Below are 9343 nucleotides of genomic sequence, written 5' to 3' on the forward strand. Positions count from 1 at the left end.
CATGCCCATGTTATGCCACCCATATTGTACGTGTTCAAAGCTCATTTTAGGCTACACCAACTAAATCAGGAATGGTTTGGAAGTTGATGTTTTGGTATAGATTAGGAACAGGTAGTAGACCTTTAGCATACATAACTTACAATTTTGACATTACCTGTGTTATATATTTTTCTTTTGTTCTTACTAGAACTAGGATGTCCATATTTGTTTTGTTCTGTACTTGCCTTACCAATAATAGGCACTGATAATAAGTCTGATGTGTGATGTGGTTTTGAAAGTGCCTATAACGGCTAATGAATCTCTGTATACCGTGCAGAGAAATCAATTCTTAAGCTGGTTCTCTCCAGGGGAGTTTAAAAAAAAAAGAAAAAAAAGAGAGAGAGAATGAGAGTATTACGAGATACTGAGCTGAGATAAGCCGGCTATGACTGAGAACTTCTATTCCATTTTGTTACATCCTGTTGAGAATAAATACCTAAATCTGTTTGAAAATTGAAACATGAAATGCAAGGAATATGATTGAACGTATGTAGATAGAGAGGTGGCAAATGACAGATACAGAGAGAGACATAAAAGGAGAAAGAAAGAAAGAGAGATAAAGGGAAAAAAGAGGCAAGAGAGGAAGGAAATAAAGAAAGATAAATAAAGGAAAGTAAGGAGGAAGGAAAATAATAACAATCATCACAATTGTCTGGAGAGGTTGATAGTTAATAAACTGTCGACACTTAATTTGCTAATGCAAGTCATCAGCTTCTTTATTACTTCCTTCCGTTAAGATCAAAATTGAAAGGCCATATAGTCATCCATGTTACCTGGACAATCATTATTTAGCAAATGTATGTGTTTATGGCTACCAATAACTTCCTCTTAATTCTTTCATGACTAGTTTTGGGGTCACTTTTACTTCCTTTTTCTTATTATGTGTGCCTAAACCCTAGTCTTAAATCTCTGCTCCAGTCCTCTGTCTGTCTCGTACCTTCCGTAATTGTTCTCAGATCTGTCATCAGTTTTGTACCTAAGCCGTATGCCATTTCACTGGTCTGTAAATGTCATTTCCTCTCTGTCCGTAATTCAGTATGTCTGCTCGCTGGATTGGGTGAACTCTTCCTGTGTATTTCCATGGTTATGATCTGACTGCTTGCCTACAAAAGGAAATTAGCATACCATGGAATTCTATATTTGTACGGAAGTTCGTTATGCCTCTTGGAATTAAAATTGAGACAACTAGTAACATTTACATAAAAGTTCCAGCATTATTTATGTATTGCCAAAAAGTAGGAGGGGGTGTTATCGTGGACAATTTAAATGTTGTACTTAAAAGGAGTTCTAGAGAATATGGGTGCTCCTTTCCCCAATCGGCCTCAGATTTCTCCAAGAACCTGCATAATTCTATAGAACCAGAACATAGCGCTGGCCTTTTTAGTTACGGAAGGAGCCTCCAGACCAGTGTAAAATGTTCTCTCCTTAAGCACAGTATTATTTCATTTTGTTCCAATAAACCCCCTTTATCTGCAGAGCCGGAGGCTTATTTTGTCACTTATTTTGGGTGAATTTCCCCTTTCAAACGGCACAATGAGCTGATTCTTTATGGCAATGCTAATGAAGTCTGTTCCACCAGACTTTCAATGGTCAGCATGTCCAACTGGTTGATTAAGACCGAGTCATGCAATTTGTTACCAATGCGTTATTAGAAGGAGTCAGAGTGGTTGTTTAGTACATTGGACTAATATAACAAAATACACAAATGGCTTATATGCAGCCACCTGAAAACATTATATTATGCAAAAACCAGAGCGATTAAAAAAAAAAAGGAAACGCCACAATTTTTTTTCCAATCTGATATTAGTGATAAAAAAAAAATGGCGTTGGGTGATCTCCCTTTAATCAATCAAGAGAGGCAATAGTAATTAATCTGTATTTTCTCAAACCCTCTCTACTGCTATCTTCAAACAGAAATGATTTCTTCTTTCCTTTGCTTTGCAAACAGCTAGGTTTCTTATGCTCAAGATATCAATTTATATGTATGAATGAGATTTTTTTTCTATTTGTATTGAGAATAAATCTTCTGCTGTTTGGCATTTAGATTGTCATTTTCACATATTGCTTTTTATTTCTGCTCGTGGTAACAATGATTTTGGACTTATCGCCGGTACTACATAGGTTTCCATATGCCATTAAGTATGTAAAGATTCCTTTTGTGTGCTTATGATATATTTCATTTCAGTGCCGTCTCTCTCGTATATTATATGCACAAGGTCAATATAGTGTTTGCGTGTTCCCATAGTAACCATTTGACTGATAATGCTCACTATAACGATATGGGTTGCCAGTCGCTGAATTGAGTATTCGTGTCGAATGACGGATAAGCGTTTGAAAGGGACTCTATTATTTGAATGTGATAGAACAGCCTTAACTTTTAATAAAGGGATCCCTGCCACACATGCGTGCACACTCACATATATATATGTATGTATATATATATATATATATATATATATATATATATATATATATATATATATATATATATATATACACAGTGTCTAACCTAAATGTTTTATGTCTATAAACAAATATTAATTACACTTTTGAATAAAAAAATCATATCTACCGTCTATCTCCCCCATACTTATTAACCAATAAAAATGGGGGGGAGGGTTTCTCTCAAAATGAACACATTTTAGAAAACAAACATTAGAATTTGCCAAGGGGGGCCACCGCAGACTAAACAAAATACAAATCTATATTAAAGGTCAGATCATCTCAGCTTTTTATGGCTTGCCTGTCTTCACAATGTTGTCTTTCAGTGGTAGACTGACGGTGACCATATTGACGGTGACCATATTGGGGGTGACCATGTAAGAGGGGCTCATGTTTTCTGGCCTTTGTGTTTATTTTGAAGTTTGAGCCTCTCTTCCCTATGTCAGGCAAGTGTGACCTTGTTGAGAGTTTGTGGTGGATCTCCTTTAAGCCACCGCCTTTTTCATATGCATGTTATTATTTCACGGTCTTTATTCAGCTTGCTACATTGTAATCTATATAATTGTAATTCTTGTAGCGTGGCCACCAGTCATGTATTTAGCCTCAGTCAGGGCAGTGACGCCCTCCATGCCGCCGTCCTTACAGCTGAGCACTCCACCTGGTAAGGACACAGGGCAACCAGGCGGAAATGAACTGTGGAGGCTTTGCTGACATGGCACAGTCCTCCATAGTGTTAAGGGACTTTATGAGGAGCTGACCGATCTTTCTTTAACCAACCCATTGAACTGGAAGCCTGAGCTCTATGTTATGGGACAGAAGGGCTGCCTCCCCCCGGGCCTGCCGCCCTTATACCTAGTCAGCCTAGACCAGAATACACCGCTGATAGCAACTCTTTATCAGAATCTTAATATTAATTACTGCTTCAGACTCCTTAATGCACACACCTTATCGTTTTGTTCCATTCTTTTATAGACTGAACTTTCTTTTCATGAATTGATGGGATATTTTCTCCCAGGCCGCATTTCTTTACCATGAATTGCGACATGGAGATAACTTTTTTTATATTGTCTTTAAAGTTTTAAAGGAACTAAAAACTTGATTTATTTGTTCAGATTTTGCTGGTTGTGCGCTGTTAGCTACGTCCGTTATATATTTCAAGATACCCAGAGTGCATTTCAGTATAGCGGTGCAAATGAAAACTAATACAACAGATTGCTAATATGATATCATGGGAAATTGCTTTCATGTCCACATCAAAATCATTTCTCTCTTCAATCCTGCCCAAGGCTAATGGAATGGTGTTGTCTGCTTTTCTTGATTTGTTAACAGCTAGCAGGAATATCTTTCATGCCGTTACCATGCTGGCCCTATTAAACTTATAAACAGAGTTTTTCCATCTGCTTATCAGTTTTCTTGTGAAAAGGGGAAGAAAACTAAAGCAGTGTTAAATGCGGAATGGAATTCAGATTTATATAGGGGATTAAGTTAAAGGTTATGGGATGAGAGTTCAATTTCCTTCTCTGTTATTGAATATACCTTTTTGTGATTTTTTTTTTTCTTCTTTCAATGCTTACCGGTCAATTGAATTTGATAAATAGTTGGTGGTTTGATGGATGCATCTATCTTAGATTTATCTTTCTGTTTTTATATGTAACCTAAAAAGAGCAGATGTTAAAAAAAGATCCATCCAAGAGACATTTTGGGATATTCAGAATTGTATTTACAAAAGTTTTTTGTTTTGGGAAGTTTCAACTTCAAAATTGCATTAGCGAGTTTTAGTAAGATGTAACAACTTTCCTTGATCTGTTCAATTGAGCATTTTCTGTATCCGTGGGTACACCAAGTTATATGCACCAATGGACAGAGCAAGTAGCACCCTATTTCAACCCAGAACACCTGTGGGCAGAAGCTTGGTTGTATTGCGTGCACCAGTTTGATTTAGCGTTCTGTATTACCTGAACCTGATTACCTTCTTGTGGACTACCTGGTTGTGACTTTGGCCTGTTTGTTGGACTTTTGCTTCTGGGTTGCTGCTTGATCTTAGTTGCTGACCTCCTGGCCTGATTTGACCTTGCGTTTCAGATTACCCTTGTGCTACTTTACTTTTACTACCCCAAAGAGTATACAAGGAGACATCTTTTCCAAAACATGTACTAGACATGTGAGAATGATGGGTACGAATGTGTTGTGTGTCAGAAATCTCTATTCCTTTTTAAATTTTAGAATACATTCTTCAGAGAAAGTGTTCCCACATTCTCCATGATGAAGTGTGAACAACCTACGTCAAGGTCACATTTATATTTATACGTTTCTAAGAGGTAACAAGTGAAACAACCCTCCAGAAGAAGTGTTTCCACGATTTTTCTGTCTAATCATAAGGTAGTTTTATAATATATCTTTAAACAGGTGGGATCCATCTGATCAGCTATTGCTATATTGAAAAATAAAAGCTCTTAAGAGATTCCCGCTTTTGACCAAACTATTGACACGACATTTCACAAGATACCTTCCTTTCTTATAATGAACAGTTTATTTTGTTCCTATTAAAGCATTTTTTGCCGGTATGACCCTGTACCCAGATATTTACTTTGGCACCTGTCAGAGTCTCCTAAAACAGGAATATTATTGTCTGAGACACATGGAGGCTACGAATCATCCAAAGGCACTATAGGATTGTTTAGATAAAGAAAAAAGGTCCACGTTGGATATAAATTATAGTGAGACTCTCCCTGACATCCTTTGAAGTATCACAAACATCATTGCAATGGTTCTATCAAAACACAAACCTGATTATTTTTTAACTGCCAACTTTAAATCACTCGCTGTCACACTGCAGTCCATGGTTAATTTGTCATTCTTTTTACAGTTATGTATTATGCAGAAAACATATGGTCTTTCTGAATGACGTCCAAATGTTTAAATATAGGGCTGTAAAAATAAACAGAAGACGCCTTTACCCATAATGCATGCCAGAGAGAAGGGCCTGGTTACATATCACACCTTGAAAGAAGGTGTGAAATTATAAGTTCCCTGCATCGTACAATACTAAATGATGAGAGCTGGCATGGTTTAAAGAACAATGTAGATTGGCGAATCGTTAAGGGGAAGCCATCATAAAAAAAAGTCTTGATATATTTGGGTATCAAACATTTTAGGGTTCTGCAAATTATCAGGGATAATTTATGAACTAAACCACATGAAATTGGGACATTTCATCAGAATGACCCAGGACAGATCTTTGTACCACAATTAGTGCCCCCCCCCAAAAGAAAATTCATGGCCAAATCAAATGTGCAGATTCATTCAATATCAACAAAACAAACAAATCCACAATTTATTGCTAAAATAAAGATTTGTTTCCACCCTTGCTTAAAATCCTAGACCTATATATATATACAGTAAAATGTTGAAAATACACTGTTATCTGAATAAAAACATAAACAGGACATTAGAATTAAAAGAACAAATGATTCTGAATAGGTTTGACAAAGTGATCTATTGCATTATATCTAGAAAGACCACCCAGAAGATACAAAGTCCTAATGTCGTTCATTGGCACAAAAAGGTCACTCTCTACACACAATGCAAGACACTCCAGTTGTTCTTTTGTGTGTGTCAAGTACAACTCACTGGTGGTATTTTTATAACTTTTCACATTATGTCAAATATCTTAGCGGGGTGGAGATAGAAAGAATGTCAGGCTACACAAAAAGCCGGTGTTAAATAATTGATAGGTCGAAAAAGACCCCTATGAACATAAATGGTTGTTTGAAAACAATAGTACCATTGAGAATTTCTTTTAGCTTTTTTTAACCCATCATTGTGGCGGACACAGAAACAGGACAATGGTTTCCCTATAGATAATGCAGTCGTAGTGCTGGAATGCCACCGGGAAACAGCTATGGGTGTCTGCAGAGGATTTTGAAGTCACGGGATAGAAATGGTTAAAATTAAGAAACACTGTACCAGGGGCATCTTTAAAACAAAGCAAATGGGGTATCTGGCATGGGCACCAGCTTATTAAGGTCTCGCCCCAGCAGTCTCTTGGTCCCAGGTCTGATTGGGGAGCTCTATGATTTTCTAGTGACGTGCAAAGGGAAAAATTATGTAGAGAGATCCGTGCCAGAACAGACCTTCACAGCAGAGCTCCCTCGCTGAGCATCACCACCCTGCATATTCTGCAAGGAACCTTGGTGTGAAGGTCAGGGCCAACACATACATTTTTTGCTCCCTTTTTTCAATGTTATGACTGACAAATCGAAAAGGAAATCAGGGCTATGGATGGGAAATATCAATTAAGTGATTAATGCAATGAATACAATTGTTACAATAGGATCACTGAGACTTCTTATTTTATACAATGAGGACAACAATTGTGTAACTAATTGGCGACTATTCTTTGTTTTACATAAGCTATGTTTTACTGGTGAAGGATCCTTGTTCTTCTTCCATTTATGATGACTTCTAAGGAGCAAGTAAACATTATATTAGCATCAATCAGTGTCAAGTAATACTATTTGTGAATAAATGTTTTATTACAGATACGCACAGGGCTGTCACAAGTAGAGTTGGACAATATATTAAAAAATAGCATTTGCAGGAGTTACCAAAAAATAATTGTTGAGTGTAAATAAGTAATTTACATTGTGATGTCATGAGCGGTCACCTGTTTTAGGCTTAAGGGCCTTCTTGGTGGAAACTCAGCCGTGAGAACAAAGTTTGTTACGCAAGAGTTGATTACTCCACCAACGTCTCTCACCATTCATAGTTAACAATGTAGATTATGGCGTGGCCATCCTAGAGTCTTTTTGTGTGAAGATGTTGCAAACCCGGCTTGTTTTATACAAGGTACTAGTATGGCGGTAGTAGTTATTTTGACTACTTTAGTCCTCATCGATTTCTCCCTAAGCTCATAGGAATAGTCATTTGCATTCTCACGATGTTCACCACCATGGTGCAGAAGGTCAGATGCCCCTGTGCCAGTTTGCTTTCCAGTCTATTGTGCTAGGAGATGTAGGAACCGGCCTCGTCTGCCCACTGTGTATTAGATGTGTATAGAAGTATGCCTAGAAGGGGGATAATAAATGAGCAAAAAAAGGGAGAATCGGTATATTCTTTTTTCTTTCAAGCTGCTCTTATTAATGAGAAGTGATTGTTTTGTAAGGTCCAGAGGTTTGTGTTAAATTACCTTTTGCAAAACCCTTTAGTATTATTTGTGACTGCTTTTCCGGCTCGTCTAATTCCGCTTCGAAGGCTTATCTATACATCCTTACTGATGCGTTGGGCTTTCAGTAACATTGAAGAATTCAAGGGTTCATTTCATCTTGCTATAAATTAACACTGAACGTCTTTAGGCATGCAGAGCCTTCATCTGCTACCCGAGCTGCGGATCCTTATTATACAAAGAAGAATTTGTATTTTCATTAGTATTACTGGTGGTATACAAAACCTACTGGGATTATTGCACATAGTAAAATTTAATTAACTTTACAAAAGATCCTAATTGTTTTCTTTCCTTTATCTTTTGAGAAAAGGAAAGCAAAGTGCTACTTATTAAAGGGGCCATATCCAGAAATCCCACCGTGCCGACCTCTCACCAAAAGGGGTTGACTATTTTATTCTATGGGTGGGCTCCACTGAAAATAAGGATTTTCCAGAGAGCTGCTTTCAGTCCAATGGCTTTTCTCCCAAGAAAAAAAAGCTTTATCAGTCCACCACCCAATTAATACCCCAGCACTTTCTTCTGCCATTGTGCATATAAACATGCAATATTTTATTTGCCTGCTTATTATATTCTTGCAAAAACAAAAATGCATAATATAAAAAAAACAGGTTAATATAAAATAATAATGTTAAAAAATTTCTTTTTTTTATTATTATTTTGCATAACATAATGCCAATAAAATGGTTTTAAACAAACTTATCCTCTCCCAGTACACCAAATGATAGTTTTTTAATGATCCTTAATAAAACAAAATTAAACAAAACGTAGACTGGATATTATTTGAGCTCTTGATAAAGATTTATTTTTCAGATGTGTTCGCAATCTAACCCTTAGATTACCCTTGGTGTTCTGCTTCTGTGGTTACAATTGGAAAGGTATATAAAATCATTATTTGTTCTAACATCATCATTTTAACCCTCCAGTCAAACTCTTAAAAAAGAGGGGGGGGGGAATATACGAGAAATTGCAGTTTAATTGTGAAACTAAATGACTAACAGAGTACTTAATTTTCATGAAAACGTATCCGTCGGGAATAAGAACACTCTACGATTGAATGAAGATATTAATTTATATTACACTGCCAGCCAACGAGAAATTAAAGTGAGATACTAAGTATGGTTAACTAACCAAACAATGATATACTAGACATTTTAAAAAATGACAGGAATGAAAAAAAAATCATTATGGTTATTAAATGTTTCAATAGAATTTTATTCTTGAAAGGGCTTTTGTTTTTTATTGTGATATATATATATATATATATATATATATATATATATATATATATATATATATATATATATAATTGCTACACACATTATTAATGCATATGCCCATTTTTATGCGGTGGGTTTAGACATATTAAATGATGACCTGTTCCTTAATTTTTTTAACTTGCCTTCTCAGCAGTGTAGAACGTTTTCTGGATATGTTTTCTAAATCCTGTCATTTCTGACTCTTTCAATTAAAGTATTTAAGTTTTGCTCATCTATAATCAGCATTGTTTATTGCGGTATGTCCAGCTTCTACAAGGACAAGCCCTAATGCCTGTTCTGGGCTCATCAAAAGTGACAGCTGGAGTTGTCTAAAGTGCTTCCTCTCCTTCCAGTTTATAAGGCAGGTTAATCCAGCGTAGTT

The sequence above is a fragment of the Spea bombifrons genome, chromosome 10 (assembly GCF_027358695.1).
Source record: "Spea bombifrons isolate aSpeBom1 chromosome 10, aSpeBom1.2.pri, whole genome shotgun sequence".
Lineage (NCBI taxonomy): Eukaryota > Metazoa > Chordata > Amphibia > Anura > Pelobatidae > Spea > Spea bombifrons.